The sequence below is a fragment of the Chrysochloris asiatica genome, unplaced genomic scaffold (genome assembly GCF_000296735.1).
Source record: "Chrysochloris asiatica unplaced genomic scaffold, ChrAsi1.0 scaffold00088, whole genome shotgun sequence".
Lineage (NCBI taxonomy): Eukaryota > Metazoa > Chordata > Mammalia > Afrosoricida > Chrysochloridae > Chrysochloris > Chrysochloris asiatica.
The window spans coordinates 2,429,005-2,437,015 of NW_006408606.1; the positions used below are offsets into that span (position 1 = coordinate 2,429,005).

Below are 8,011 nucleotides of genomic sequence, written 5' to 3' on the forward strand. Positions count from 1 at the left end.
ACGATATACGATAGGATGAATGTAAAGCTAATGTTCTCCCATGTAAACGATCACATAATTCACAATAAAAACTTAAAAACAAACAAAACAAAACTGCAGGGTGTGTAGAATCTCCCAATGAAATTCTTATAATATCGTCCTGGCTACTTTCAAGAATGAGCAGGGGCATTGTCATGATTAAAAACAATCCCTTATTGTAATTTTCTTTGCCTTATTTTCACCAATGCAGTTTAAAAATTTTTCTTCGTAAGTACCTCTTATCATTTTATATCCTTTGATAAAATCTTTCACGATTACCCGTTTGAATTTGAAAACACAGACAACACAGTTCTGATCTGACCTCTCAGCCTTGAGATTAACCGGTTCAGCATATTCACTCTGAATCTACTTTACTGATATCACCTGTTTTCTAAAGGGAGTCCTAATGTGGTACTATAGGAAAAGTGCCGGACTACTATCTGCAAATTTGGTGGTTCAAACCCATCAGTCCTTCTTGAAAATAGTATGTAGGGTCACTATGAGTCAGAAGTGACTTGACAGCACTTAATAAGAACAGCATTTTCTGAAGACCCTATAACTAGACTAAGAAGAATATATTAATGCGATAACATGTCTGTAGTCTTCTACAGATTACAGACACATGTTTAAACATGTTTTGTTTGGAATAAACCAGTGCATGTATGAACTGAAACATTAAAACAACACTTTTCAACTTAACATTGTATATGAATAATGCACAATAAGTAAATAGTGCTTAATTATAACATTTTGTTTTTACATTTATAAAAATTACATGATAAAAATAAATTTCATATGAAAAAAGTTGTTCTCAGGCTAAGATAATGTTTAAAAGCATAATTATAAATATGAAAGGGAAAGTATCCCGAAACTTATTTCTAAGCAGCAGTCTGGTTGTACTTCTTCCAAGATAGATTTGTTTATTCTTGCCTTCCACAGTACTTTCAATAGTCTATGCTAGAACTATAATTCAAATGCTTTGATTCTTCTTTAGTCTTCCTATTTGTTGTTCAACTTTCACATGCCTATATTGTTGTTACCAAGTACTGTCAAGTTGTTTCAGAAACATAGTGACCCTTTATAGGGTTTTCAACAATCAGCTGGTGGATTTGAGCTACTGACTTTGCAGTTTGCTGTCCATACTTATCTTACAGCGCCACATTAGGACATATGCATAAATGGTGCTTGAAAATACCATGACTTCGGTCAGGTCCACCTTAGTCCTCAAACTGACATCTTCACTCTTGACACTTTAAAGAGGTCTTTTGCAGCAGATTTGCTTAATTATGTTGTTTAATTTCTTGCCTGTTGATTCCATGAGAGTTGATTGTAGATTAAAACAAAATTAAGTTTTTGACTACTTTAATCTTTTCTCCATTATCCTGATACTATTTGTATGTCCAGTTGTGAGGAATTTTCTTTTCTTTACAATGAGGTTCAGTCTACAGTGAAATCTGCAGTCTTTGGTCATCATTATTTTAATTCCTCTTTTCTTCCAATATGCAAGGCTGCATCATCTGCATGTTTCAAGTTGTTAATAAATCTTCCTCCAATGCTGATGTCATGTTATTCTTCATAAAATCCATACTTCTTACGTGCCCAGTGAAGGAGGCTTCCTGCAGAGCCCCTGCATTACATAAGACTATAGGTGGAAGCCTGAACCACATGTAGATCTTCAGAGATGGGAAATTTCCACTTGAAAGGAAAAGCAGACCAGCCTGGAGCGGCTAGAAGAACAGAAGATACTTCTTGAAAAAAAGACCTACAGGAAAAATACAAAACAACATAGGAAGACTGACTGTTACTACAAGAACAAGCAAGTTGCTTGCCCAAGAGACATCAAGGCAAGTGTTTGGATCCCCTCAGTATAAACCCTCTTCCAAGACTAAGACTCAATGGGAATACACGCTCTGATTGGTGACCACGCTTGTCACCATAAGGGGAAGTGAGTGAAAATCAGCAATGAAGCAGTGAGCTAAGACCTACAATATTCAATAGACTCATGTGAACATGGGTGGAGATCTGGTTGGCCAACAGTGTGGCAAGACCTGGGGACTCTTGGGCCCAGAGTCAGTGACATAATCACAGAGGACTATAGTGGAGAGTGAAATGTCAGTTGATAAGAGAGGGCATATGCACAAGAACACCCACACTTGCAGATAATACTCACTTGACTTTACTTCAATAACTGGATGATCAGAGCTCAACCAGAAGAAGATAGAAGAGGAGAAAACAGAGCAATCTGATACAATTTGATGAACTTGACCTACATCTATGGATGCAGTAGCTCAAAAGAGGGAACAAATCCTTATAGCAAGAACCATTCCCACCCCCTCCACACACAGACTAGACAGGGATGGGCAACTTGGACATTGGCTACCCAAAATGGGGGGGGGGGGGGAGGCTACAAAGGCAAGAAGTGACTGGCTTACAAACTTTCAAGAGAGAACCTAGATCCAGAGGGCCTGGAGGAAGGTAGAATCTCCAGTGAGTAGTATTTAATCTGTCTAGGTGGGGCTGATGAAATGAAATGCAGACGGGTCTACAATAGTGAATAATTGTTATCAGGACTCATTGTGAGGTTGGAAATGTAAAAGTAGATGTTTTGTAGCAAGGAGGGGAGTGATTAACTTTTCAGCCTAGGAGCAGAAGTCCCTGGGACCATCAAGGGAGAAGAGTGGAGAGGGAGACCCTACCCAGAGAAGCAGTGATGGCTGAGATGGAGGCAGAGATGATGACGTGGAGAGATGGAGCAGTTGGGGACTTTAGACACAGAGAGGGAGAGGACCTGTATGCTGATGACTGGGGGTGGGGGGGCAGCTTGTAGTACCTGCCCTTTGGTTGGTTGATGATGCATGGAGGGGACTGTAACCAAAGCAATGAAACAATATACGATAGGATGAATGTAAAACTAATATTCTCCCATGTAAACCATCATATAATTCACAATAAAACATTTTTTAAAAATCCAACTTCTTGGATTATTTACTCAGCATTCAGATTGAATCAGTATGGTGAAAGGAAATACCTTTCCTGATTTTAAACCATCCACTTGCCTCCTGGTTTTTTTGTTGTTTCCTCATCAGCACAATTAAGTATTCTGGATTACCCATTCTTTGGAATATTACCCAAAGTTTGTTATGATCCACATAGTCAAACGCCTTTGCATAGTCAATACAACACAAGTAAACATCTTTCTGCTATGTTTTTCTTTCAATCAAAATCCATTAGATATCAACCAATATTAGTATGTCCTCTTCTGAATCTGACTTGAATTTCAGACTGCTCCCTATTGATGTACTGCTGAAATCTTTTTGAATTATCTTCAGAAAAATTTTACTTGCATGTAATATTAATTATATTATTTGATCAATTTTGCATTCCATTGGGTGACCTTTTTTTTTTAATCAGCACAAATATGGATCTCTTCCAATTGTTTGTTCACATCATCTAAATTTCTTAGCATTGATAAATGTGGGACTCCAGTGCTACATCAGATTGTTAAGACATTTCATTTTGTATTCTTTCAATTGCTGGAGACTTGTTTTTGGCCAATGATTTCAATGCAGCTGCACTACTTTCTTTAATACCATTGAATCTTGATCATATGCTGCTGCTGGTGGTGGTGGTGGCTGTGTGCCATGGAGTCAGTTCTGACTCATAGCCACCCTGTACAGGGTTTCCTAGGCTGTAAATCTTCACAGGAGCAGAATGCCTCATCTTTCTCCTGTGGAACAGCTGGGTAGTTTCAAAATGCTGACCTTGAGGTTCACAGCCCAATTCATAACCACTATGCTGACTTGAAATCGCTGATTAGTGACCAATTCTTTTTGGACTTTTTGCATTCCTTCAATTTTCTTTTGATGCATCCTGAATTACTCAATATTTTGCCCATGTTGTTGTTGCTAAGTGCTATGAATCAATCAGTTCTGAGTCATAGTGACCCCATATGAGATTTCTGACACTTTAAAAGCTCATCTGTCTCCCATGGAACTTCTGGTGGGCTTAAATCACCAACCCTGTGGGTCATAGTCCAGTGCTTATCCAAGGGAGCCACCATGTTCCCTATTTTGCCATTTTTATTAACTGCTGTCAGGTTGGTTCTAGAAAACTTCAATATTTCAACCCAAGGATTGAATGTTTTCTTTAACAAAAATTGGAGAAATGCTGATTGTTTTCTTCTACTTTTCCAAATCCAGGTCTTGTCATATTTCTATATAACACTTTACTTTGTCATTTTGAGCTGCCCTTTGAAATTTTCCATCAAACTGCTTTACTTCATCATTTCCTCAAGTTGTTTTAGCACCTCTATGTTCAAGAGCAAGTTTCAGAGTCACTTCTGACAACTATTTTGGTCTTTTTTTTCTTTCCTACCCTTTTCATGACCTTTTGCTTTCTTCATGCATGATGTTCTTGATATCATCACACAACTCTTCTGTTCTTTGTTCATTAGTGTCTAATACATCAATTCTGTACTTGAGTTGGTCTCTAAATTCAAATGGGATATACTCAAGATCATATTTTGGTTCTAATGGATTTGTTTTAATTATCTATAAGTTTAACCTGACCTTGCATATGATAAATTGGTCTGTTTCACAGTCAGCCCCTGACTTTTGTTTTGTTGTTGTTATGGTGTGTCATTGATTCTATTCTGACTCAGAATTGAAGACTCTATATAGGGTTTCCAAAGGGAGCTCATGTGATTAACTGCTGAACTTTGGGTTAGTAGTCTATTGCTTATCCTACAGCACATGAGAACTGTGCATTCTCTGATGATATTGAGCGTCTCCATCATTGCTTCCCACAGAGGTAGTCAATTTGATTCCAGTTTATTCCAACTGATGAGGTCCACATGTATAATTATTGTTTATATTTTTGAATAATAAGGCATTTGCAATGAAAAATTCATTGGTCTTGCAAAATTCTACATTGTGATCTCCAGCATCATTCCTAACACCAAGGTCATATTTTTCAACTACTGATTCTTCCTCTTTGTTTCCATCTTTTGCATTCCAATTGCCAGTAATTATCAATTTATCTTGATTTCATATTAAATCAATTTCAGACTGACGAATTGGCAGAAATCTTCCATTTGATCATCTCTGTACATAGTTGTTAATACATAATTGGATATATGTACCTGAAATTCAGGAAGCATTCTTGACTAGAAATGTAAATGTGAGACTCATTAGACTATAAATAGTTTGTAAAATTATTAAATAATCAGAGAATTAAGTATAGATAGAGAACAGTTCTAGATTGTTATGACATTCATTATTATTAAAAAAAATTGGTAGAAAAAAAACAATACTAGCTAAAGGCCTCATTTGTTGTTGTTACGAATCGTGGAGTAGGTTCCGACTCATAGTTACGCTGCACGGGGTTTCCAAGGCTGTAAATCTTTACTGAAGCAGAAAGCCTCTTCTCTGGGGGAACCGCTGGTAGTTTCAAACTGCTGACCTTGAGGTTGGCAGCTCTATTCGTAACCACTAAACTACCACAGCCTCGTTGTTAGGATTGGATAAAACCCTAAAGATGAGTTATAATGCCTTGGATGTCTCATTAAAGAAAAAAAAACAAAAACAAAAACAAAATTAGAAAATGGAGTGAGCAACTTGTTCAAATGCAGAAGCTCAAAACTGAGAACCAATACTTGAAATTAGTAAACAATGAAGTTTTTTAAAACTTGTATTACTTTCCATTTCAAAATTAATACATGCTGAGAAGGCGAGTGGGCGGAGCTGCCGGGCAGCTTGGGCTCCTGCAGCTCAAGGCCTGGGCTTCACACTTTGTCCCCCGCACCTCCCGTAGATCCAGGACGAGTCCACGAGATTAGAAGATGACGCTGTAGTATAAGCACTGGACCAAAATGTCGGTTCAACTGCAAGGTTGGCAATTCAAATTCACCAGCTGCTTCTCGGAAAACCCATACAGGTTTTTAGGAGGAAAATAGAAGGTGGAACCAACTTGACAGCATTTAACAACAACAACAACAGACCACAACTATACTCAGGACACACATGAGTTCACTATGAATTGCCTTGGCAGCAACAGTGGTACAGATTTCAATTGTATTCAAACATCCGTCCCAGGAAAGAGATACTTTCTTACTGAAATTCAAGATACATCCCTTCTTGATTTTAACCCATTCTGCATTTGGCACTGTCCTGAGCACCAAGGTTACCGAGATGGAGGAGCACTCACAAGAAACTTACAGTCTGGGATGTGAAGTAGGGAAGGAAGTGTGGATCAATCCTATTGGGGGAAACGTGGAGTGTTCATCCAGAGGGTTTGTGGACACTAGACAAAGTTTAGGCCAGTTCCTGTGGCTGGTACCTGAGCATTCAGCCTGTTGGCTCCATACATCACCGGTTTCTTCTCTACTGTTGATCTTCCACTTTACCAAGAATGATGGCCTTCTCCAGAGATTGGTCCCTCCTGATAATGTGACTGAAGTATGAGAGAGGAAGTCTCATCATCCTGGCCTCTAAAGAGAATTCTGACTGTAGTTCTACCAACACAGATTTGTTTTGTTTTTCTGGCAGTCCACGGTACCTTCAACATGCTTCTGTAACACCATAACTCAAATGCATCAGTAATTCTAAGATTTTCCTTATTCATTGTTCACCTTTCACATGCTTATGAGGCTATTGAAAATACAATGGCTTGGGTCAGGCACACATATTTCAGTATTCAATATTCTGATGCTATCTGATAGTGTTCCATTGCTGTTCATAAGGTTTTCAGTGACTAAATATTCAGAAATAGCCCAACTCTCCTTCCTAGTATAGCTTAGTCTGGAAGCTCAGAGGAAACCTCTCAACCCTGGGTGACCCCGCTGGTGTTCAAAACACCTGAGGCATAGCTTCCAGAATCACAGCAACTGCAGTTCAGCAAACTGAGACAAGTAGTGGTGCCTATGCTTTAGCCAGTGCCTACTTTTCCCTTCCTTCTCATTCCTGGTAACCACCATACAATGTTTCTTTCAGCATGAAAATCTTTTTTTTTTTTTTTACTTTTTACAATAGTGGCCTCATACAAAATTTTCCTTTTGTGACTGACTAATTTCAACATACAGATGATGTTTTCTTCTCCCATGAAGTAAAGCTGTGGAAACATTATACGAGGTTGCTGTGAGTTTGAACCAACTCAACAGCACTCAACAATAACAACAACAATAATTTCTCCAGGTTCATCCATGTTAAGAGGTGTTTCACAGATTCGTTGTTATTCATTGTTGCTTGTGTATGTACTAAAGTTTGTTTAAGCATTCTTCTATTAATAAACATTTAGGTTTCTCCATCTTTTTACTATAAATTGGCAAATATTTTGTTGTATGTATGTATATATTGTAATGCAATAAAAATGCTTTAAGAAAAAAATTAATACATGCTGAAAAAGATAAGTAGAGGATATTGGACCCCACCCCACCCCCTGCACATACACAGACATACATCATAGTTACAGACTTATGATGTACTCAAGTTATGATGAACTGTACTAAATGTCAGCATTTTTTCCTTTCCTTTCCTTTTATTTATTTTTTATTTTTTTTGCATTTTTTACTAGTAGGATACTTTATTTTAGACTGATAACCACAAGGTTGATAGTTCAAACCTACTAGATCCTCTCAAAAGCTCTATACAGAATCTATGAGTTGGAATCAACTTGATAGCATGCAGCAACAACAATATTTACTACATACAATGTTCAATAATACAGATAATTAAAAGCAAAAATAATGAAAATTTAAAGAAAAGAAGAGGTATTTGACTTTTGTTAGAACTGACTTAACAACCAGAGTCTTTGGAAAGGAAAACTCATTGTAAACTGGGGACTATTTATAGCCATAACTTAATCACATAATTTTTTAGGTTAACCATCAGAACAACATATAGTTTCTTCAGTTTTTCCTAATGTTGCAGACAAAGGTAGAAATTGGGAAGATTGATAGGAAATATTCAGATAAGGAATGCCATACTCACTCAGTGTC

The 8,011-nt window shown here is 37.5% G+C and overlaps 1 pseudogene; it reads right to left on the reverse strand.

The window, feature by feature from the left end:
* LOC102836343 overlaps positions 1-6,384 on the reverse strand; it is a 40,087-nt pseudogene extending 33,703 nt beyond the window's left edge.
* Between the last annotated feature and the right edge of the window lie 1,627 nt (positions 6,385-8,011).